Below are 25800 nucleotides of genomic sequence, written 5' to 3'. Positions count from 1 at the left end.
TAAAGTGAGCAATGAATTTAAAGAATTTAATTACTTAAATTAAGTTTAAAAAATTAAAGAAAGCTAATGCCGTCTAAGCATCAGAAATGTAAAACAAGAATAATAACAAAGCAAAATAAAAAACAAATAAATAAAAAAAATTTAGTGCCGTTTAAGCACTTAGTCCCGGAAGTATAAACAAGAATAGTAACAAAGCAAAAAAAAAACAGAAACTAACAAAAAATTATCGTGCTAAAGATAAATCACAACATAAAATTTGCATAAATTAGCAAGAGAAAGATATACATGTGTATTATATTAATATGATTGTATTAAGTTAATAAAAGGTTAAGAAGAAATTTTTTTTGTGGAATACAAAAAATACAAATTATAAAAATATTTGCAAAACAACTCAGAAATTTAAAAAAAGTGCATAAAATAAATATATTAAAAAAAAAAGAGTGCTAGTTGCTCAAAAGTTTCCATTTCAATAAAAACGTAAATAAATTAAATTAATAATTAAAATAAATGCGAAATTGATCAGTGCTGAAGCCAAAAGGTGTAGTGCTTAACTAAAACATTGTGAACCAGAAAAAAATGTAATTGAAAACATACACAAACTTCCCTGTCCATAACCACAAGATAAAGCAATAATAGACAGGTGTTCGCATATTTTATGGAAAAACAGTGCTCAAAACATCCTTTCGTGTTCCAGAATTGCAAAAAAATTTAAGTTAAATATATCATCGATGCATGAAATTTGCCGACATTCCAAAAGAGTCAAAGAATTTCGCAGCAAAGCAAATGTGTTATGCGAAGACTTTGATGTGAAGTGCCAATAGCTGCCACAATTTGTGCCACCTTGAAGCACTGGCAAAATTATCTCGCCAGCGTGTAAGAACACACGACTGCGGGTGCGAGCTGACGCTGTAAGTGCAAAAGTGGCATGTCACGCTAAGCAGTGGCAATTATAGCTGTCAACTCGAGTAAAGAGCCAATAAAATGGAAGCTATGCTATAATAATTCAACAGCGTCAGCACACAGGCAGGATTGGGAAGACAAAAACGAAAATAAAATTGTGCAAAAAGAAAGTCAGCAAAGTGGGCATTGAAAAATGAAACAAAAATATTTAAAATAAAATTAATAATAAGCAGATAGAGGGTCAGCTAAGCAAATTTAATTGAAAAATCATGTAAAACATAAGCTATTGTGAAACAGGCGCCAATTGCTTGGAAAAAATCAAAAAAAGGAAAAAAATATTAAAAAAAATAAAATAAAATTGTGTGGCGTCAAATGTGTATAAAATAATAGCAATAAAAAATAAGAAAATTGTGCTTAATAGTGATGAAAATTACATAAAAAATATTTCTGTGTAATAAGTAAACAAAACCAGTTTTCAAGAAAATAATGTTAAGCACAATTTGAAAGCACCGAAAGTGAATTGAATTTGCATAAAATATCAAATTTGAAGCTAATTCGTGTTTTATGCTGTAAATGGAATACAAAAGTGGTTATTGATAAACCATATTAAAAACCCCATAAGCTATAATAAACTTAATAAAAGATATATTGGGGCGAACTGGCAACTCTGATAGCATATAAAACCAACAACTACTATAAAGGTAAGCCTCGCATGCATTCTTAACACACAAAAATTTGCCATTTGTATTAAACCACTTAGAAGCGTGTGTTTTATTTTACCAACGAAATGACAAACTTCATTCTCCAAAGTGACACTTAGCGAAGCGCAAAAATATAATGTATTCCAGAGTAGTTGTTATAAAGCATTAACATTAGACAAATGGTAGAGGAACTATGGGCCATGGCATGTCACCCCATACAATAATGAAAATGCGAGTGTGTATGTGTGCCGGTTTACATTGTAAGCAAACGCAAATGCCAAGAGCAGCCGGAACGCCGCCAGGGCAATGCTTGTCGTCTTGACGAAAGTGTAAATTTTCACACGCGACAAAAGGCAATTTGCTGATGTTAATGAGAAAGTTAATTTACGAAATGCTTGAGAGGAGTCTGTGGTGAATGAGGTGCCCTTCCGGCTCGGCTGCCTGCGCCTTTGAGTGGGGTCCAATGCTGCCTGTTGGCGACGTTAAAGTTATTGCTGAGGCTTTGTTTGTAATGTTAAGTGCCTACGTGTGTCGGTCGCTCGCCGCTCAGCACCTAGCATGGCTCGCTCACAAACGACATGCACACACTGCGGCATGCCTCTCGAGTACTCAAAGCCCCTGTGCTAATTGCTGGTGCCGCCTGGAAACACGGAAATATAGCGTGGCGGTAAACGCTGCTTTTTTTCTCTGGTGTGGCAAAATTTTCGACGCACAGGAAATTATTACAAAAAAAAGTAATTAAAGCAAGCCCCTGTGTTGCCACCTCCTTTCAGCACCCACAGTTCTTGCACACATTTGTTGAGGCATATATTAGGAAGTATTTACAATTTAAATGAGAATTGGAAACTAGAAGAAATGTTAAACTACACCTTCTAAGGCATAAGAATATAATATAATGTTATTTGTGGTATGTTTTGTGGATTTCTGGATTTCGTTCCTTTATTTTTCTTCTTCTTTACTGGTGTAGACACCATTTACGCGATTAGAGCCGAGTTAACAACAGCGGCTCAGGTCCTTCTCCACTTGCTCCTTCCAACGGAGTGGAGGTCTCCCTCTTCCTCTGCTTCCCCCGGCGGGTACAGAGCTGGCGTATTTTTGTATTTTCCGAAAACTAATGGTTTCGGTTCGGCAGCTCTACGTAATGAGTTTGAAATGCCGTCCCACAGTTCCCTTATACCGAGTAATTGACGAGCACGATTTTGATATCGTGGCGGGGGCAGCTCTCATAAGCGCGCTCCAAGCGCTCATAGAAGGCATCTTTGGTCACATCGTCCTTCTCTTCCAGGAGCGTGGGCGCAAATCAGCGATATGTTGAAGAACTTCGCTTTTATGCGATTGTGACTAAGTAGACGTTCTTCCACCGGAGTGAATGATAGTACTCGGCGGCGGAGTTTCTATCCCACCACGAATCCCACACCAAATTTGCGCTCCTTTATATGTCCACTATAGTAAATTCCACAAGGACCTACTCGTCTTAGTCCTTGTCCCATCCATTTTATTTCTTGGACGGCGGTGATGTCAGCCTTCACTCTAACGAGAACATCAACCATCTGGGCAGCGGCACCTTCCTAATTAAGGGACCGGACATACCAGGTGCATGCCCTCAAATCGTAGTCCTTATTTAGTTTGCCATGGCCGTCATCAAAAGCGAGGTCACTCATCCGAGGCTTGTTGTTTCTTTTCATTGGGGGTGTTTTTTACGTGGCGGGTCCCAAACCCAGCGCACAACCCTATGTAGGGGATGTTTCGCCTTCTCACTTTAGCTCGCCTTCAAACGGATGTTCTTAGGCTACCCAGAGGATACGTGGTCAAAGACCGGAAGTCGTGAGCTGCTTGAGCCATATGTAAAAGAATCGTTTCTTGCCACGCCCAAGTGAATGGCGATCAGACAACTTTCCTCACGTGCGTAAATTTCTACACATGACTCAATTCTCCTTTTTCTTTTCTTAGGTTAGTTTAATCTGATAGGCCAATTAGCCACACATAGACCACTTTGGTCCTTTGCGAAACCAGATAGAGTTCACTTACTAAATCCAAGAGGAGTAGTCATTGTTTAGAATGTCTGCGCTTGGCGCGAATTTTAATAGACTCTGTGGCATACTGTGGGGACCACAGATGCTCCATTAATTGCTTGGTGGCCTGTTCTAGGCACTTCCTGCAGTGTTTTCGATCTGTCAGCCCTATCTTGAGGGCGTGTGCCGCCATCAGACAGTGACCAGTTAGTATTCCCATCATGTTCTTACAGTCCCTTCTATCGAATGCCAATAAGAATTTTGTGTACTTCCGATCTATCGTTTTGCACATGATTTTTGCAGTTTTGTACCCCTTAGCTTGTTCCATTGGGTTTTGATTTTCTTTACCATGCTTCTGTCGAAGTCGTCGTATGGACAATGTATGGATTTAACAATGTTGATCATGTTTGCGGATGTTAGCCGTACACCATTCTTGACAATCTCGTCGACTATTTCATTACCCTCGATGTCTCAATACACCTTCTTTCCCAGTTGAAAAATGGGGCCGTGAGGGTCTGTATGCAAATTCTCCTACAGCCAGTAGTCGTGCTGCCGATTTTGCTGCGCAGTTTTCAGCAAAGAGGTCTATAGGTGGCAGGTTTAGTACCAATTCAAGAGCTGCCATTGGAGTTGTTCTTAAAACTGCCGTTATGCACAGCGCAGCGAGCGTCTGAACCCTTTCCATTGGCTTCCGGTGAGAGAGTGTTGTATCCTAAATTGTCACGCAATTAAGAAGCATGTATTATTCTGACTCCATTATCATATTGTACCATCATTTTCAAAGCCTACAGGGGTTTATTACTTACATACTTCCATTTTTTCATGTTGTCTTCTGCTAGCTACTAACTTCCGCTTAGCTTAGACTGATACATCGCTACCAGTTCCTGTCTCACTCCGCCATTTCTTCCTTTTAGAACTCCTTTGTTATTGAATAGGACCAAACTCCCCTTATGGTTTAATTACCACAATTGAGCTGGGTCAACTGTCGGCATATGTTCCGCTGTACCTCTGAGTCCACCTGCCTAAGATCTAATAAAAGATATTACAATGTAAAAAAAATCACTTTCTCACTCGTGTGTACGTATGTCTCGGAACGAATTTATTCGAAATACTTCAGCAATTAGTGGACCCAAAACTACGGCTGTGTAAAAGCTATAATACCTTCACAGATGAAGTTTTCGTAGCACAAAAGGGTATAGAGAATCCTTATTTTTATTTTGATTGGTCAGTGGCATGACCTTGGCAGCTACATATATGGTATGTTGATGATGATGATATGAACCATATGTTCGGCTATTGATTTGCTGAATATACCTTAAGAAATAAAATAGTTTTCCATACAAGCACTTGAGTTGGATTGGTCAGTTTATATGTCAGCAATATGCTATAGTTTTCCGATATCGGCGGTTCCGACAAATAAGGAGTTATTTGGTGTGAAAGGAACGAAGAAAATGCTAAATCTCTTAAAAACTTAGATACTTGTTTCCGTATATGTAGACGAACAGAGAGACTGAAATGGCTAAAATAGACTTAACTCGCCATGCTGACCACTTATAAATATATGTATACGAGTATACATACTTCATAGCGCCTCTAAAATTCCCTCTCGGAAGTTACAAACATCGTGGCAACTTTCCTAAAACCTGCTTAGTGCAAAAATATAATATATAGATATATGAGACTACTTCAAATTGTTGTTCGACTGACAAATATTTCTGCTATTTTTTCTTCTCTTTAATATTAATTTAAATTACGCCGTCATGTAATAATAATTAATGTAATAATAAATAATAATATAACCTGTGTCGAGGATCTTCAGTTTTTCCCATAAAGCAAAAAGGAAAACCGTTTCCACAACAAGCGGGTATACATAACTGGAACGGAGACGGATTTACAACCGACCAAAATTGTCAACTCGTATCATTTTCTCGAATTCGTCTGTCACTACAGCAACTAGGCTGAATTACAATATTTTCCAGCATTTAAGTACATTAATGCCACTACAAAATATAATCAATTGCGGTTAGGTATACAAATTGGGTTGGGCATATATTGCGTAACTCTAAACCAACACAACAATGTCAATCACACTGCTTTTAGCGTCCCATGTGTGTGGGCGGTGATTTTCTATGAGTCGGAAGTCAAGAGCACCAAAGTTCGAAATAAGTTGAATATGAAAAAAGCAAGTTGTGAACTCAAACAAAAACATAATCAAGGAGTAGGGCGCAGCTAAGTTCGGTCACAGTCGGATATAGAAAAAGATGTGTGAAATAGTTCGAATAAAATTTTCCAAACAGAAAATGTCTCGTATGAATTTCCAGGATTAAAATTATATTCATTCCTTGGGGAATATAAGCACCGACATTACTCAATTTGCTGGCTCATACAATTTTATTCGGATATCTGTCTCTTAACCGGCTTGATTGATATTAAGTGATCCAACAGCTCGAGTTAGATCGGATTCGAAACAAATGCCTTTGTTGATGATTGAGCTGCCATTTCTAAATTGTTGGAAATGGTAAATGCTTTATTTTAACATGGATGTAAACGTGGGGCCAGAGCAAGTTCTTTGAGATACGCAATTCAACCTAAAACTTGGCTGTATTGAGTCATTTATCTGGTTTTGAACTAGCTGAAGTAAAAGATTGTTTTCGATCTCTAAAAACTTGCTAACACAATCGTTGTAGTGGAGGTTGGCGAGGTTAATACTCGATTTCATTCGATTTTCCTCTATAGAATAAGATGATGATGATGACAAAGTTTGATACGAAAGGCTCATTATTTATGAGAATTAAATTAACTGACAATTTCCTAAACCTTTTCTGCTTTTCAATAGCACCGTTCTAAGCTCAACTTTGTTAACAATGTTGAACATATCTAAAATCGGGAGTTTGCGGTACTGGTAAACTGACAGTCAGATGCTCGACAATTAATCCTTCAACCTCAGTATTTATGTTTACCTATAGTATATATAATAAATCTATTTCTATTCCGCTTGATGTTCGCTGTTAGAAAGAACAGTTAAGTTACAAAACTATTATACCCTAAGTAGCATTTTGCGTATGTATAAAAACAACAAAAAATAAACTTTCACCTAAAGCCTTTGGCAGCCGGCGCCAGCAACACTCGATTAAAGCTTAAAGCCCCAGTAAAAATCAACACATTGACAACACAAACAACAAAAGCAAAACAAAATATTCAAAAGAGCGAGATAAATGAGCAAACAAACAAAACAAAACTAAAACAAAACACAAAATTTGTTTAATAACACAAAAGTGAAGAATATGTATGAATATGTATGTACATTAGCAGCATAATGTAATGAATAGAGGTACGAGTATGAGCGAGCGCATGAACGCAGCGTGTTTTTCACCAGCTGGCTATTTACATGCCAACCCAGTGGCGGTCTTATCTGCACACTCAAAGTGGAACAGCCAAACCGCTCGAGTGTAAGTTGGGATGGCATGAAATAGAGAACTGTGAAAAAGATAAAGAAGCATCCTGTGTGTGACCACACACACGCGCACATACGCACACTCATGTGTCTGTATATAATTTGTGTGCACAGTGCGCTGGTGTTGGGGAATTTGCTTGCTAGTGTTGCAAATGAGTGCGCATGTTGAGTGTGATGAGGTTTTTGTGTTAATTAAAAGTGTGTATTGTTGCTGATTTTATTCCTTTGGCCAAAAACATGCATGCATGCATGTCGTTTGTACCAGTTCATTCGCTCACACGCACACACATGCATACAAAATAGATTACCTGCAAACGTCTCTATATGTGTATATGTATTTGTGTTTGGCAAATATTTGCGCAAAAATATAAAATCAGCTAGTGTCTTACTAGCTTCCTCATCGCCCTCTGACGGCCAGCAGCAAGTGTGCGGCTAATTACGGTGAATTTATGCCGTCCGTTAGCAATCGTATTTGCTTCTAATAACGTATGTTTGTCTTATGCCTATATTTCACACATCACTGCGTATACATATTTAGTATAATAGCAGAGAATATGGCTGGGGAGTTAAGGAAGAGCAACTGCGGCTGCTTGTTATGTTTGCGCATTAATAAATTCGTTTATCTAATTAATGTCAGAGGTGGAAAAGCGCCGCTGGCAGCGAATGGCCTTTCATGTCTAATAAATGTCATTAATATTTTATTGTATTAAATTCCATTTAGAATCAATAAAGGATTTTGGCGCTGGTAAAGTCAAAGGCTTTTGGTTACAAGGAAAAGGCCGCCTCGTCGCTTCCTTTATATTGCTTTAGAACATATTTACTTAAAGAAGACAACAAGACTATTTAGATAGAAGCAAGGTTTCGCTAGAAATACAATATTATCTTTACTTGTAAATTCTTCTTTACAAATACTTTCCATGAATAACTGGTAAACAGGATAAAGACAATATCGTTTTAAAATGAATTTCTGAATAAAATAAATACTTGTGAGAGTGAATGTCACTCTTCTTTTTTTGAAAATCTGCACATTTGAAAGATATTTGTTGTTCATTAAATAAATTTTAATTTTAAATTTAATTAAATTTTTACATAATAATGTCAAAGGAAATTTAAAATAGAGTACATGCTTTGTTCAAGATACACGGAAAGGATAAATCAATTGAAAATAGTAAAAAGTGAAAAAATCATAGTTGGTTGAAACCCATTATAAACGGAAAATAAAACATAAAAAGGAAACAAGTAATGAAGTACTAAGTTCGGGTTTATTCGAACATTTCATACTATTGCAACGTACCGGGATCAAAACCAGGGCAGTACTATCAAGTTCAAAGTTTTGTAAGTTATATGAGGTCTACGGCAAGTTTTGACCCGATTTTTGCCAATTTATGCGGTATAAAGTGAAGTTCGAAGTTCGAAGATCTTTCTATTATGTACCGTTTATGAAGCAGAAAAAATTATTATTCTCTCCGAATTTCTATGATGTATCTTCCAATCTTTGGGTAAAGTTTTATCCCTTTGCATTCATTTGTTATCGATCTGTATCCTGGAAAGTATATATTTACATCTACAATGTTGTTCGAAATTGGCCAAGTAGATCCCGAGATATGGGATTTCCCCAAAATGTGAGCGATGTCACATCTCTATTCCAAACTATTTCTGTCATATCGTATGTAAAATGTAATGTATTTAAATATGGAGTTATTGCATTTTAGTAGTTTTTAACATTCATTCATCGTAACATTTTAACATTGCATTTTAAAAGTAATTTACGGGTATTCTGGAGTAGGGAAGAGGAAGAAAGGAGAGTGGTTGAAAACGACTAAAAATGGCTTAACTCAAAATTACAAGTGCCATAGAAAAAAGTTATACGGCAAAGTAATGAAAAGATCTAGTTACAACGGGTGTATTAACATCTTTTTCAAACAACCTCAAAATTTATGTTGAAAATCAAAAATTCAAGTACTTGAGCTCCTATTTTATTTATTTATTATTTCATTTTAGTATTGAAACTTTTTCTGTTCTTATCAAAATATATTACATAATGCTACTGATTAGACCAAGACATGCGTGTTCGGGCAAAATTTAGGCGTATTTCTTTTCGCAACTTGTTCATTGGTGAAATATTTGTACTTTCTACCATTTTAAATAACAAACTTTCATAATCACTCTTTGAGTTGTTAATTTTTTTCAACCAAAAACCAGTTTTTTTTTTAATTTTTGCGGAGGAGTCGGGAAGCTTTAATGAGTGTACACCTCCGGTCTGCTTCGCTAATAACACAATTATTGTCGCCCCCGACACTTACATAAATGATAAATTTCGTTACGATAATTTAATAACAATTCTATATATTTTGATTATCTAACTGTAGCGATGCATGTAAAATTCATAAGTTATATGCAATAATGGTCAATTGTTCATTGAAAACACTTACAAATTTTTTACAAAATGCCTTTTAATTAAACACTGAAATTCTAATTTTAATAAATTCAATATAGTGCCACATGCCGTATGAGTAACATGTAAATTTGTACGTATTCACACATTTGCTTCGCCAATTCTTTTCATATAATGCATGAATCGCTTAAAAAGGTCAATTAAATATTTAAAAAAATATTTTAATGAAATTTTTATTGGGTAATTGAACTGCGAACCTATAATAAACTAACGCGTACGAAAAAATTGTCCAAAATGATGGCTTTACATTGCAAATTCAATCTGATTCAGTTACAAAGCTGACAGTAATCACAAAAATATAAATAACTGCAGATTTTGGCAATAAATTTTTTTACATTGGTGTTGTACGAGTGGCATGCAGCTAATCCTAAATTGAATTGACAATATTTTTTATGAATGTACAGTGCACCCTCAATAACAGTAATTGATAAATAAAACTAAACACGCGAAAAAGTTCAAAATGAAATGAAATGTTGAAGAAAACTTCTGAAGATTAAAGTGTTTAATGTTAAATGATTTGTCAGAGTTAGACAAAATAAAAGTTTTTGTTCATTTTGAAGTAAATTATACAATGTACATACAATCAAAATTTATATATTTCTTTGTTGATGTGTCTAAAAATACTGCTGGCTAAACCTCGATAAAAATTTATAAATTCATATTTATACTTTTGGCTTTGATAAATTGCCTTTATGCTCTTATTTTCCCTTTATATATTATATTTTCCACTTTTTTGGTTACTCTAACCCCGCTCTGAGCAGATATGATTTGCTTGAACTCCATTTAACGACAGAACTACTTGTTTAAACCAAGTTAAAAACGTTTCTTCTAGTTTTGTACCCGTAAATTTTAAGTATTACCTTATTTTCTTTTTATTTAGAACCAAAAAGTTGTTGTGCTGACCAGCCTTCACTGGATCTGAATCAAAATGCTTTCTTTAGTTTATTGAATTATCTTTCAATTGACTCATTTTTATTTTCATTTTTCAATTTTTTTTCGAGCCAAAATGACGATTTTAGAAAAAAATCGACCTATTTGTTGGTTTCTTAGAAATTATAATTTTTGGAAAAACGTCATTTGAAGCTTCTGGAACCACTTATCGATGAAGTAGTTTTTCTGTTACTGGACTTTAAAAATGACATTTGGGAAAATCGATTCAAAGTTTTGTACACTCAGAATTACCGAATTACGTAACATTTAGTTTTCTCCGAATGACCTTAAACTTTAACATATTCTTGAGATGTTGATGGTTCAGAAAAAAAACTAAAAAAAAAATGGAAAAAAACGTTGTCAAACCTTAAACGAAAGTGTTTAGCACATTTTCTATTTCCTTTTGATTCTGGTTCCGGTTCCCTTTTTACAAATTTATTGCTATTATCGAAAGAGTACTGTATGTGTGCTGCCAAAACTAAATTTACTACAATTAAATTTTATTGCTAAATGGATATCACATATTTTATTAATAACAAAATAAAAATCTTGAAAATTTTTAAAAAGTTGTTACAGAATATAAATATATGTTGATTTTTATATAAAATCTGTGTTGTAATTTAATACTCAGCAAAATATTTCATTACAGTAAAGAGTGCAAATGAAGCTTAGTATGCACGTGATACATAATTTTTTTTGTCGAGATCATTCTATGTATGAGACACAGTCGCAAAATTATAATTACTGTTCGACTTCCAGGCTATAACCACGTAAGCGGTGTATACGCCAATAAGGAAGAAGAAGTTCTTCACTAGTGTAAATAGTCAAATCGATATTGCTCAAGTCGAAATGACATTCCCAAAACTTATTTTCCATTTTATTGCAATATTTGTTTTTGAAATAGATTTTCATTCTATTCTGGATAGATTCAATAATTAATTTGCCGTATTTTAGAATATCATATCAAAGCTCTTGCCATATCTATTAGAATTCAATTAAGTATGCACCAAATGTTAATTTAAGAAAATGTCAAATATTTCATTTCGTAAATACAACAATACTTCAAAATATTTTCATCCAATCTTAAATTAGCATATTTTCGTGCAATACAGTAAAAATATATACATATATGCACGACTGAAAGAAATTGGCTTTCTAAGAATGAAATATGTATATAACGTGTGATTGACCTATTTAAATGATACAAAAAGAGATTTTAATACTTTTACTTCATGTTTTTATTTTATAAATATAATTTTATAGATATGTATGTATTTTTAAAGTTAAAACATGAGGAACCGTCGTATATCAATGAGCCGTTTTAAAGACATGAATGATCTACGACAGAATTACAGAGGACCATTTCATACCAAGAAAGTTAAGCTTCACTAAATTGAAATTGAAATGGTTAAACCATTTTTTTCTTTCCAACTTTCAACTAAAAATTGTGATAGGAAAAAGTATCCCAATATATATATTTATATATACTGTGATCAAATTAAAAGGTGAATTTTTAGTTTATACTACGCGAGTTTCTCGAATCGATAAATTTTTTTTTCTGTAAGTTGGTAGTACTGTTAGCGACATCTCAGGTCAAAATATTCATTAGTATTTGAGATACGCGTCGCTTTGTGATGTTCTAAAAGTGAATTCTTCGATTTTTACTATGTCTGAATTTATTCAACAAAGAAGTGCGATAATGCATTCATACTGCGTTGATTATTCGGGATCATTTCGCCACATTTTCAACTATTTTATATCGTGCCGCAACCACCGCATTCGCCTGATTTGGTCCCGTATGACTTCTGGCTGTTCAGCAAACTCAAAAGACCACTCTGAAGACACCGTTTTGACTCAATTGAGAATATAAAAGCTGAATCGAAGAAGGCTCTGATGGCCATCACCGCGGAGAATTTTCCCAATTGCTATGATGACTGTAAAATTCTTGGCAAAGTGTCGTTACTTTGAAGCAGAAAATGTTTTTCGATTTGATCACAGAGTATTTAGATGAAATAAAGTCAGCCATATACATATGTAGGGCTTTAGACAAGTTTTCTCTCCACTTTACTATTATTAAAAATACGCTCTCTGAATTACCTTAGAAAAATATCTTGCCCGAACTTCGATAATATATGGTATCACTCAGATTGACCGATAATTTTGGCAAAAAGTCACTCATACGCACTGGGGTCCACATATTCGTTTTGGGGGGGCTTGCATAGTTATGAACCGATTCTAACAACATTTAAACTCGAGATATGACATCTCAAAGGCACTATTTGTGTTAAACTTTATCCGAATATTTTCAATGGTGCTTGATTTGTATACTGGAAAGTGAAAAATCAGATGGAATTTAAAGTTGTATAAAGTTGGGAAGTATGCGTAGTTGTAGTCCGATTGCGTCCATTTACAACGTAAGATAGGATAGCAAGGATAATTTTATGTTCCGAATTTCGTGGAAATTGCCATAAATATGTTTTCTCAACCAAATGTGGGCGGAAGCAGGTCCATCGACTCATTTTTGGCACATAATGTTTTTCTATAGGACTCATTGATTTGCTGGAAATAGAAATAAAGGATTCTTGACCCCTAAAAATCAGCCACGCCCTTCTTCTTCCCTTTCTTGTATTCAGAGCGCCCTTAAATTATTTTTTATTTAGTGTTTATTATTTTATCTTTCATTTCCGCAGGGTTCTAATCTACTATGAATTTATTTCTTTTGTTTATATTTTCAAAGGCTTCTGCACCATTCTGTACGTCGAGTAGTAAACTATATAAATATCAAGTAAAGTATACGGAGCAGTAATTGTGGAACAATTAAGTAGATATGCAATGGATTATTTCCGTGTACTTCTGGCGAGTTCACCGAAGCAGACTTTTCACTCTTGAGATCACAAAAAAGTCACATGGCGTAAAATCTGGCGAATACGGCAGCTGAAAAATAACTCTCGCCTCGTATTTGGTCACAATCATGCTAGAGTGTGTCGGCGCATTCAGCTCTTTTTGTTCGAGTCTAACATTCTTGCATTCACTTACTTAACACTTAAGACTTTAATAATGAAGTCCATTCATAAGAGATATTGAGATCATCTGCTATATCTTCGAAGCGAACAACATGATTTTTAAGCACTGTTTCTTTAACTTTTTTGATGCTATCGTCACTAACAGACTTGGATGAACGACTCGCATGAGGCAAGTTTTAGATGACTTTACGACCTTTAGTCAATGTTTATGCTCCTCACATACTAGAGTTCGTGGTAAAGTTGACTACCCAAAGCAATTGTACAAAGTTTTCAATGACTCTTTAGCTATAAATTAATATCTACACGAACATAAAAAAGACTCAAAAAGTCCTGTTTACTTTGGAACGCTTTTTGTATACTTGTTCGGTTTAAATTTGATCTTGAGTCTATGTGGTTATCTTGGGTTCTTAGCGATATCAGATGGAGATCAGCCATTACGAAGTTCATGAGAAGTAGTCATCCTTAAGGATGCCTAACTCTCGCTAGTATATTCGCACTAATTATACCCTGAACAGGGTATATTAATTTTGTCACGTAGTTTGTAACACCCAGAAGGAAGCGTCGGAGACCCTATAAAGTATATATCAAAATGATCAGTATGTTGAGCTGGGTCGTTTTAGCCATGTTCGTCTGTCTGTCTGTCCGTCTTTCTGTATATATACGAACTAGTCCCTCAGATTTTAAGATATCGTTTTGAAATTTTGCAAACGTAATTTTCTCTTCAAGAAGCTGCTCATTTGTCGGAACTGCCGATATCGGACCACTATAACATATAGCTGCCATATAAACTGAACGATCGGAATCAAGGGCTTGTATGGAAAACTTTCACATTTGACAAGATATATTCACGAAACTTGATATATGTTATTTTCTAAGGCAACAATGTAATCTCCAAAAAAATTGTTCAGAACGAATTACTATAGCATATAGCTTTCATACAAACAGAACACATAGTTACTAAGAGAAATGCACCTGTGAAGGGTATTTAGCTTCGGTGCAACCGAAGTTAACGTTTTTTCTTGTTAAGTCCTTAAGTTTAAACGTCATCCATATAAATGTTTAAGGTGCTGTTAAAGTACTTTACACCAACCATTTTCTTTTATATTTACTCTGAACCTTCTCTCTTCTAATTCAAAAGTGGGCTTACCTAGTCAGTGTTTGGCAAACTTTATCTATCAAAAATGATTTATAAATGCCCTGCAGTGACTAGTCACACTTTGATTTAGAATTTGCTGAGTTAACCAGAAATAAGCAGAAAAGCATTTTACTTATAAGCTTTTTCTGAAAAGTTGGTTTAGAAAGAGAACAAGAATTATTGTCCTGAGACATGAATTGAACATATATACAAGTATTTATGGAACTAGTAGTTTAAAAGCAATCCAAATCTGTCAATCGAATAAATATTTTACCTATTGATTGTACAATTTTTGTAGCAAACTAAAATCGGTTAATTAGTTGAACTTCTGGTTTATATTTTATAGATTTTTAATCCTTACTGCACTGTTAAGATAGAATGATATGTTATCAAAAATTAAATATTTAAGCTAAATAAAAGAAATATTAGTCGAAAAATTTTCGTTATAATTCTACCCTAAAAACTGTTTCTTGATCACCGTCCATTATCTCTTTAACATGCATTATAGTACACACAGTTTATTCATACTAAGGCTCACATATTATTTATTTATTTGGCTTGATTTGCAATTTCGAATTTCGTTCGATGAAGAAAATAATATTTATGGTACTTAAATTTCCATGCGTTCTACGCCTACGGCCACCACACGCCGTCGCTCCACCATCATTGTCAGTTGGTATCTACTCTGATTTTTTCCCGCACTCTCGCTTACTATATCTTCGTTTCCATTTCACTTATTGTAGCTTTAGATTTATTACTCGGCGTTGCGTTGTGGCCTTGGCATGTTTTTCATTTATTTCGTTTGATTTCATTTCGTTTCGTTTTCAGCAACGAATTTTCCTGCGGCGATTTGTCTGCTGTTTTTATTGCGGCCGCCCTACGGCCCGGCATACACACTGCTTTTGCAAATAACCCGTCAGTCAGCGCAGCTAAGACCGGCTCAGTGATAATCGAATGTCTTAAATCTAGCAAGCCAGCGAGCGGCTACACCAGTCCGCTGTCCTTTCGTATTGTCCTCGTCGAATTTCTAATAACATGCGTGAGCTTACTGCTGCGTTGCTTGTCAATTTCTGTGCGTACTGGTTTATAAGAGACTGAAATTGGATAGCCATATATTTTCGACAAATAAATGTGGAATGTGTTCTTCTTGCATATACATTGCGAGCGCCTGCTGTCTGCCTCTTTGTCTGCGCAAAACTCATAAAAGCCAATGTGTGTTGGGTATGTGTGTCGTTGTGACCCACCGCTGGCGGCAATTTCAGACATTTTAAAGAATTTTTATGTTCTTTGCGTTGGTGGCGCTGCTGTGCGCTCCACTTAATTTAATGTCGAAGCCGAAGTTGCAAAACAATTTCGTTTAATTTCTGCTCGGCAAGCAAAGTATTATTTATGCTTTGACAATTATTGGCAGTTATCTATATGCGTGTGGGTGAGGTGGGCGCTCAATTGTTTGCAAATTAGTCACGTATGCTTTTTAAGGGCACTTGTACCCAAGCAGCAGACATAAGGTTATGTAAGGTGAGCTCGCTTGGATTTTCATAAAATTTTGCGTGTGTCAATGATGTGTTTGTGTTGCGTGAAGTTTTGCCAACTATCAACATGTTTTTAATTATTTCTTCACGTCCTGTTGACAATCCGCTCACACACGCTTACCGCGCCGGGTTCTCCATGCAACACACTCACGTGCTGCAAGATAGCTCATGGCCTTTACGCTGCTTCATGCACAAGTAAGGGGTATTACTATAAATTGTGCATCGCTTTGTATGTCATTTAATGTATACCGTTATAAAATGACTTGCTGTTATTGCAAATACAATTTCATATTTATTTCTTACGCACACATTCACTTATGTGTACCCTCATGTATAGACACATACATTTCCTCTGTTTTAAGTTGCTTCATTTCCCGCACCTCAACTCCCTTGCGATAATATGCCGACAATTCCGAAAACTTCCAAATGACAATCAGAAGTTTTAAGTCGAAAATATTTCATTAATTACGCGCTTGTGTTCGCCGCATCGTCCCAAATGTGCAGACTCCCCTCATAACGCGTGCCATGCGCTGCGCTCATATACACATATGAGTAGATGATATTTACCTAAAGTTTCCTTCAAAAAATGTTATAATTCGCAAAAGTAAAGTTTAATGTGGCACTTGGCACCAGTACAGTACAGTGTTCAAATTTTTGCGAAATTCATGAAAAAATATTTTATATAATAAAGCCTAGAATTGAATTTTTTGAGAGTAACGTTGTTATTACTCTTCCATGTGGTATTATTACTATTATTATTTTTTTTTTTTTTGATAAGAGAGCAGAACGAAGATAAGGAGCTGATGAGAGATGGCGAGTTGAAGACAGCTAATGACATACTTTTTAAAGCGTATAGCAAGATGAGGGTATCACGATATTAACCATTTTTTCACATTTCAACTCTTCGGCGAAAATTTGTTGATAAGAGATTGTACTGATATCAACCAAAACACTTAAGATAATACTTCGAAGTAAAGTACTTCGAATATAATATGATAAATAACTTTCCGCATATTCTAATGACAGGATTTTCTTTCAAAAATATACTTCTTTCCAACCACAGTGCGGTGCAAAAACTTCTCATGGCAACTTTTCACCATAGAGTACAACTTTCAATGCTGATTTCCCTGCTGTGAAAGGCGCGAAAAACCTGCCACTGCTTACTTATGATCGTTAGCTCATTTTCTTTACGTACTATAATAACGACTTGTGGATGGATGCATGCTTTAAAATTCTTGAGGAAGATAAGCCTGAAGAATTTTGGTACCAACCGGTTGAGGTTTTGGCTACGTGGTACAACAGTACGTACACGTAGACATACACCTACATTGTGACAAAAAAGTTCCCTTGAAAATGTAAATAAAACGCAAAATATTTAATTATTCATCAATATTTATTTGGTCGGCTTCAAAGGAATCCCCACCAGATGTAATACACTCCTCCTAATACTCCTTCCGCGAATTTTGTTTCATCTATTCGATCGACTGAGAATTAATAAATCTATATGTACAGATGTATATAGCGTGCTCCCGCCAAACGTGTTTTAGACGACGAGGATATAAATGGTTTCAATCTTTTAATAGAAGGCATGTCCTCAATCTCCTATAGATTTAAAATCGTATGTATCTCATATACCATCTGAGCTATTTCGACAGAGCTTTACAGACATCGCTCATTGAAGAAATCTGGCGACGATAGCCCTTATGTATTAAGTATTATGATATTGTTTAAAAATCACTCTTCAGGTGAAAACTCAAAAATGTAATGAATAACAACAGAAACTAACTAAGAATGGTGTGAGTCCTTTAAAAATACTGTTCACCTTTCGGATAAATTACATATTTGATAGATTACTTTACAAATTTAGAACCACTTTAGCACAAAACAAATACATTATGCTTTTTCTTCTACTTTGTTGGCCTAAACACCACTTCCGGGGTTATGATTGAGTTTACAACAGCCGAGGCTGTTTTCTTCCTTTCGTTGGGGATGATTTTTACGTGGCCCAAACCCAACGCAAAACCATGGGAAGGGATCTTTCGCCTTCTCAATTTAGCTCGCTTTCAAATGGATGTTTTTTCGCTTCCCAGAGGATACTTGGTCGAAGGCAGGAAGTCGTGAGCTGCTCGAGCCATATGCAAAAGAATCGTTCTCAAGTGAATGGCGCTCAGAGATAATTTGGAAATAGACAACAGTTAGCCACAATCGGGCATATTTTATACAGAAGATCTGTTTAAGTTCCATCAAGTTTATAAATACTTTAGATTATAATAAAAAAGTAAATAAAACATTGTCGAGTATGTGTCGGCGAACTGTGACAACTTTCATACAGAAATTTATAATAAGCTAAACTGTTTCTGTACTTTCGGTTGACTATATACTGTATCTGCATGCGATATAATTTAATCAGATATAGTAAGAATGTTGCATTTAGCGAAATATAACCTAAAACCCACATATTGTGATTATCTAGATCTTTTTCATAGTTTTTGGCATATATAGTATATCGGTCAATATATGAACTTATGAAGTATTGTCAACGGAATAATTTGTTTTCATATTGGGTACAAAACTATAAGAAACCTGTTGTAGATGTCAAAAGGCGAGGTAATCAAATGCATATTTTCATCTGTCATTTTGAACTGAAATATTTATCTCTTAAGACAAAGAGATAAGAAACTGCATACTAATGAATCTCGTAGAGCGATAAGGTAAATTTCCAACCAAAGATAGTCACAGTCGGTCTGAGTTTCGCCTAAAAATATAATATTTGTCTCGATGGCAATTTTTTATACCAGAGTATATTAAGTTTGTACAAAGAAAACGTCGGAGACCGTATAAAATGTATATATTGGTTAGTCGAAAAAGTCGTTTCGTATTTTGTCAATAGATGTCGTTGCAGTCGTATATCTCCAGTGCTACCAATCACATTGTGTCATACCATATAGTGTTGGAAAGGTGAGATTTTAAGCTTCATTTAAACAAAAAAAATTTAATTCGGGGAAGTTGAAAAAAAGTTACAGCTGTTCAAAAATGAATGAAAATAATGAAGAAATTCGCTATATTTTGAAAATTTGAAATTTTTGTAAAAAAAAGAGAAAAGAACCACGCAAGTCACCAGTGAAATTTGTGAAATTTACGGAGACGATGCTGAATCAGTTCGTGCAGCACAACAAATCGCTCGCTTCTGTTCTGAAAATTTTTAAATTTCGATTTACATTGATGGAATAATGTCTCTAGGAGAAAAAATGGCAAAAAGAGGTCGACGAGAATGGTACATATTTGTTGATTTATTTATTATTATAAATATAAAAAAAAAACAAGAAAAAACGTTAACTTCGGTTGCACCGAAGCTAAATACCCTTCACAGGTGCATTTCTGTTAGTAACTATGTGTTCAGTTTGTATGGTAGCTATATGCTATAGTAATCCGTTCTGAACAAGTTTTTTAGAGATTACATTGTTGCCTTAGCAAATAATCTATACTAAATTTGGTGAAGATACATTGTCAAATGTGAAAGTTGTCCATACAATAACTTGATTCCGATCGTTCAGTTTGTATGGCAGCTATATGCTATAGTTAACCGATCTGAACAATTTCTTCGGAGATTACATTGTTGCTTAAAAAATAACATATACCAAATTTCGTGAATATATCTTGTCAAATGTGAAAGTTGTCCATTCTTGATTCCGATCGTTCAGTTTGTATGGCATTGTTATAGTTAGCTGAACAATTTCTTCGGAATTACATTGTTGTCTTAAAAAAATAACATATACCAAATTTCGTGAATATATCTTGTCAAATGCGAAAGTTTTCCATACAAGCATTTGATTCCGATCGTTCAGTTTGTATGGCAGCTATATGTTATAGTGGTCCGATATCGGCCGTTCCGACAAATCAGCAGCTTCTTGAAGAGAAAATGACGTTTGCAAAATTTCAAAACGATATCTTAAAAACTGAGAGACTAGTTCGTATATATACAGACAGACGGACAGACAGACCGGCATGGCTAAATCGACTCAGCTTCGACATACTGATCATTTATAACATATATATATATATACAGTTCGCGTCAGTTTTGTATACCTTATTGGGTCTCCGACGATTCCTTCTGGGTGTTACAAACTTCGTGACAAACTTAATATACCCTGTTCAGGGTATAAAAATAATTTGAGGTTTGATTTGACATACGAAAAGACTTTTTCTACTACCATATATACGTGAACAGGATGACGAGTTGAGTTGATATCTATCTCACTTTATATATGTACAGTTCGCGTCTCGGTTTGTGATATGGAGTTTTGTATACCTTCTTTCTCTTTTGGAACCTACTCATTTATCGATACCGCCGAAAAATTGCCATACAAACTGAACGATAAAAATAAGGTCCCTGTATAGAAAGCTTCTTTATTTGACAAGAGATCTCCACGAAATTTGGTACGGAATATTGAGCTAAAAACACGGTAGAACTTCTAAAGAAAGTATGGAGATCGTATATAGCTGTCATACAAACTGAACGATCGAACTCAAGTTTTGTATGAAAAACTTGTTTTTTTGACAAGATGTCTTCAGGAAATTCGACATAAATTATTTTCTAAGAATGCGCTACAATATCTGAACAAATTTTATACAAACTGAACGAACAAAGTCAAGTTCTTGCAAGGGAACTTTTTTATTTCTTAAGGGTTTTCTAGCTTAGTGCAACCGAAGTTAACATTTTTTCTTGTTTTTTTCAAGTATTTCGTTAGATGAAGCTAGCAATATAATAATTTGCAAGAGTATTTAATATCCGGTTCCGTCTAATTTTAAGCGTTGCTTACTTACAGTAGTTGAAACTAAATTTCTGTCTCACATTTGTTGCAATTAAGTGGCGTGCTTCTTGCGCATAGCTGGCTCTTTCACAACGCACGTACGAGCTAAGTGTGCTTGTGCTTGTGTATTTTTTGTGTTCGTGCAACTATATGCTGTTACCTCTGTTGTGTGGCTGTTGTAAGCCAACGTGGCGCAGCTGCTGTTGTAGTGGCGCACTGCATGCTCATTTGTTTAAATTTAAATGTTGATGGCGGCAGCAGCAATGCCGTCAAGTGGCGCTTATAAATCGCATTAAGTTTGAGTTGTTTAATTGAATTGAATTACCGCTGTGCCGGCATGTGTAAGTGCTATTTTTGCCCCAACACTGTACTGCTGAGTATTGCTGTGTGTGTAAGCGTTTGCCAGATTTTCCATGCGCGTTTGCGGTTAACCTGCTGTTGCCACTATGCGCTTTTCACCTTTTGACTTCCGACTGCCAGCTAAGTCTGCAGCAGCCAGATGTTGCTGACTTCTAACTATTGCTGCCAGTCTGCCTGCCTGCCAACATAGCAAAATTGCTGCCTACGTGCTAACCATTGCTGTTGCTTGAATTCGTGTTGCTGTTGTTTTTGTTGCCGCAACAACATTTGGCAATCCGACCGCAACGCGGCTAAAATCTAATTACGCGCTTTGAATTGTTGCCAGCACTGTTGTGCTTTGTCTATTCGCATACAACAACGGGCTTTGAGCATATACATATACGTGTGTGTATGTGTGTGTGTATGTAGCATAGTATTTCCGTGAGTAAATCTACGTGCGTCGCTGCAGCTACGGTCAGCGACGTGCCACACTTGCACTTGACTTACTGCAAATTCCTGTCATATTTTGCCCGCTCGTTCAGCAGCATTTGGTTGTCGGCAGCGGGTTACGATCTGTTCGCGGCAGCTACTGGCTAGGGCATTTGCGAAATGTCGTTCGTTTTCACCGCTCTGTCCGTACTGAAACGCTGCTACGAGCTATAGATGCCTGCTTTTTTATGGCTAACAGTACATCATGGCAGGCTGCTGGAATACTTGCGTTGCACTTGGGCACGTATGCAGGCAGATATTAAGTTGGAGTGCATTAGTACACCACCCTTGACAGGCGATCCTCAGGTGGGCGGTTGCGGAAGCGCAGACAAATGGCAGCCGTTACGAGCAAGCAAGAATTTATGACTCCACTATGTGTATGTGTATGTGTGCGTGTCAAATATATTTGCATAGAAGCAAGATTTGCATATGTGCGAGTTTATATGCGCTATACTAGACTTACATAACTGTCAATGCCAGCCCTTGTGCGTGCGCCTGTGTGCATATGGAAGCCTGCACTTTCGGCATTGCTTACAAGCTGCTTATGGCGGGCACCGTGTGCAACAGCGCTCCACTTTACGACCGCAACGTGTTTGCACCACAAACGGACATTTATGAGTTTTTGAGCGTTTAAGCGATAATATTTACACACGTCAATATTACCAGCAACGCAAGGGTCGTGGAGTATAATTTCACGACTAAAACGACAAGTTTAGAGAGCTTTCAAGAAACTTATGCTAAACTTAAGAGAATATAAATATTTACATCAGAGACAATTAACTAGCTAAGAAAACAAATTATACAAATATTTAATAATAATTAAAATAATAAATGAAACTAAAACAATTAAGAAAGGCGTAAGTGTAGGTGTAAGCGAATATTTTCTTTTATCAAAGCTGAGGCATATTAGCGGAAAATATCAACATACTTGTATACATATATAAACATGTATAACTCAAATAAAATATATGTATGTGACATAAACCAAACAGAGGACTCATTTTTAAATATTGGGATAAGACAACCAAATACAATTTTTTTCCCCAAAGAAGCTACTAATTTGTCTGAAGCGCCGATATCAGACCAAGAAAACTTACCGATGAAACTCAAGCTCTTGTATGAAAACTCTGTTACTTGTGAAGGGTATTGTAGCATCGATGCAACCGAAGTTAATGTTTTGTCTTGTTTTAGCTTTCACTGAATCAAAGCGTGTTTAATTCTAAGTCAGCACTCCGATCTTTTGCGTTGATTTTCCGTATTAAAATTTTTCATTTATACTAATAGTAAGAGAAAACAATCGCAAATATAGCTCAGTTGCGATTGCATTTAAAATGATCAGACGTTGATGTTATTTCTAGTAGGCCAACATATATTTCTGTTTCTGTTTTGTTTTCTGTTTTTAGTTTCATGTGACCTTTCTTCAACATTTTCACACTGAATGTTTCCTTCGTTTCGCAACTTTTAATAATTTCGCAATTCAGTCGTTAGTTGCCTCATTATATGGCAACATTACGTATGTAAATAATCGAAATTATGCCAAGTGTAGCATTTTTATTTATTTTCATGGTTTGATTTTTGAATTGTTATTATCATCCTAACAAATTTATGTATTGATCGTAATCTAGTAATTTTAAAAATGGAAAAAGCCCAAAAAAATATTTAAATTTAAATCAAAAAGAATCGGTAATTTACTTCGAGTGTTTTTATTATGTGATCGTCATCTTATCAACTTGATCAGGGTGCAAGTGTTGTGCTTGATTAAACTTGAAACTTATTTCCGAAGAAGGAGTGAGTGTGTTAGACAGGTTTACAGAAAACAAAGCGTAGATAGTTGTAACAATGCATAAGCAAATTATATTATTAATTTCAAATTTATTGTTACGATGTATTCTTATGGAACTGCAATCTGCTAAGTATTTTGGCGTAATAGTGGGTTCTACGCTTAATATTGTCGATAAGCTTTCGGTATAAGTACAAGATGCGTTCCAAAGTAAACAGGACTTTAAGAAAAAAACAGAAAAAATGGTTTTTTCGACAAAATCAATTTATTTTATTCAAAATAGTCTCCTTTTGCTTCAAGACAGCTTTTTGCAAGGTACAAAAGCTTGTCGAACGAGTGTTTCAGCTTGTTGGCAGGTATGGCCACCAGTATGCCGGTGAATGGCCTCTACGTCTGCATAACGCTTTCCATTCATGGGCAAATGCCTTTTTCCGAATAGGAAGAAGTCACACGGTGCCATATCAGGTGAATGCGGGGAGTGGTTAATGGTTAAAATGTGATTTTTGATCAAATACTCGGTCACAAGCGTATATCCAATGTTGTATTCTGAGCAATTTTTGGTCGTAAGTCCATTTGTGCGGAACAAACCGTGCACACACCTTTCGTAAGCCCAAATGTTCGATCCAAATACGATGAATCGATGTTTTGGAGATGCTCACTTCATTTCCATGAATTTCAATGCTAACTTCGACTGATTTTTGACGAATTCTCGCACATTTTCGATGGAATTTCCGGTGATCACGGATTTCGATTGGTCATTTATGTCCTAACGACCACTTTGAAAACTTTGAAACCACTCGTGCACTCTGTTATGTGATAGGCAATCATCGCCATAAACTTGCTTCATCAATTGAAACGTTTTGGTAAAAGTTTTACCAATTTTAAAACAAAATTTAATGTTGGCTCTTTGTTCGAAACTCATTTTCGCACCGATAACACAAACATACTGACACTTAAAATGCAATTCTTGAATTCACTGCCAATCAATGAAATGTCATGAAATTCTCACTGGACAATCGATAAAGATAGCAGATTCTAACGCATCAGTCGACATATAGATGGCGCCACCAGGGGGCGCTAGATTCAAAAAGTCCTGTTTACTTTGGAACGCACCTTGTATATTGAAGATGCTCTATTAAAATCTCTTCAAACAGATGGTTTAGATAAAATGAACTATCGCTGCTCATTATACGATAACGTCAGCAATTTGTCCGGCTAATATTCAAGAGTGCAGTCGAAAATCAAAATTATTAATCCAATAAGAGAATATGTTCCTTGTGCTACCCATTCATGGAATTTAGTAGTAACTTGTGCAGTTGAATCAGTAGCCGAAACAATTTACTTTTTCTACTTTGGAGCAACTTTAGAATTAGTTTACTATATCAACACTTCGTGAAGAGATCTTAGCGTTGCACGCAAGGTTAAATCTTTCTCAAACTCGTTGGCCTAGAATAAATAATGTTCTGAAATGTATTGTTTAAAATCGTGGTGAAAAACAAACTATAAGATCTAAAGCTATTGGATTGCAGCGCAAATTACAGCATCTGGAAACGTTAATGCTATTTCAGGTCATTTATTATAATAATAGAAAAAATTTTAAATCAGAATTTATAGAATTTTGTTGATCAAAAAGGGCGGTGTCTCAGACCGGGCTTTCGGCGGCAGAGAGCTTAATTCCGTCGGTTGCCGAACTGACATTAAGATGAAGATTTTTGTAGAAGGAAGTGGAGTTAGAATTACTTATGGTTTGATTTCAACCATTTTTAAATCAGATTATCATATCCCACGCCGAGTACTTCAGGAAAGTTTTATTTCAATAGAAGTTATTTTAGATGAAGTCATTTTCAAATTTTGTTAAGCGGACATGAGGATAACTAACAAATTTGGTTAAATCATTTGCAGCATTATATATATCAAAATCTTCTCTTTAGTCCTATCCAACCAAAATAAGCTTGACTAACACTATGAACTGAAAAAGAAATCAGTTATACATATTTTATTTTAGTTTGGATTTAATATAGCCTTTGAATATCTGTTTGGAAGTACACATAATGTTTTACCTACTAGTAACTAGTTATATGATATCTAATGGATATTAAAGAAAGAACATCCACGTGATCCGCCAAATTTTTAGCAAAAATACTTACGCCAACTATTATAAAATACATATATTGTCTCTATTCCTTCACAAGGTCGCTTGCATATACCGATTGTGTATTCCATTGCGTATGTAGAGCAA

At 35.5% G+C, this 25800-nt stretch overlaps 1 protein-coding gene across 2 annotated transcripts in view; it reads left to right on the top strand.

Annotated features, from left to right (window-relative positions):
- Window positions 1–418: 418 nt before the first annotated feature.
- LOC126753614 (putative neural-cadherin 2) overlaps window positions 419–25800 on the top strand; it is a 363083-nt gene continuing 337701 nt past the window's right edge. Inside the window, exon 1 of one of the 2 annotated variants that reach the window (XM_050465205.1) lies at window positions 419–1601. The gene's annotated coding sequence lies outside the window, so the exon portion shown is untranslated. The remainder of the gene's footprint in view (window positions 1602–25800) is intronic. The other variant, XM_050465204.1, reaches the window with a different exon arrangement.

The sequence above is a fragment of the Bactrocera neohumeralis genome, chromosome 3 (genome assembly GCF_024586455.1).
Source record: "Bactrocera neohumeralis isolate Rockhampton chromosome 3, APGP_CSIRO_Bneo_wtdbg2-racon-allhic-juicebox.fasta_v2, whole genome shotgun sequence".
Taxonomy (NCBI): domain Eukaryota; kingdom Metazoa; phylum Arthropoda; class Insecta; order Diptera; family Tephritidae; genus Bactrocera; species Bactrocera neohumeralis.
Note: the sequence above shows the minus strand (reverse complement) of the source record. Positions and strands in the feature narration are given on the sequence as shown.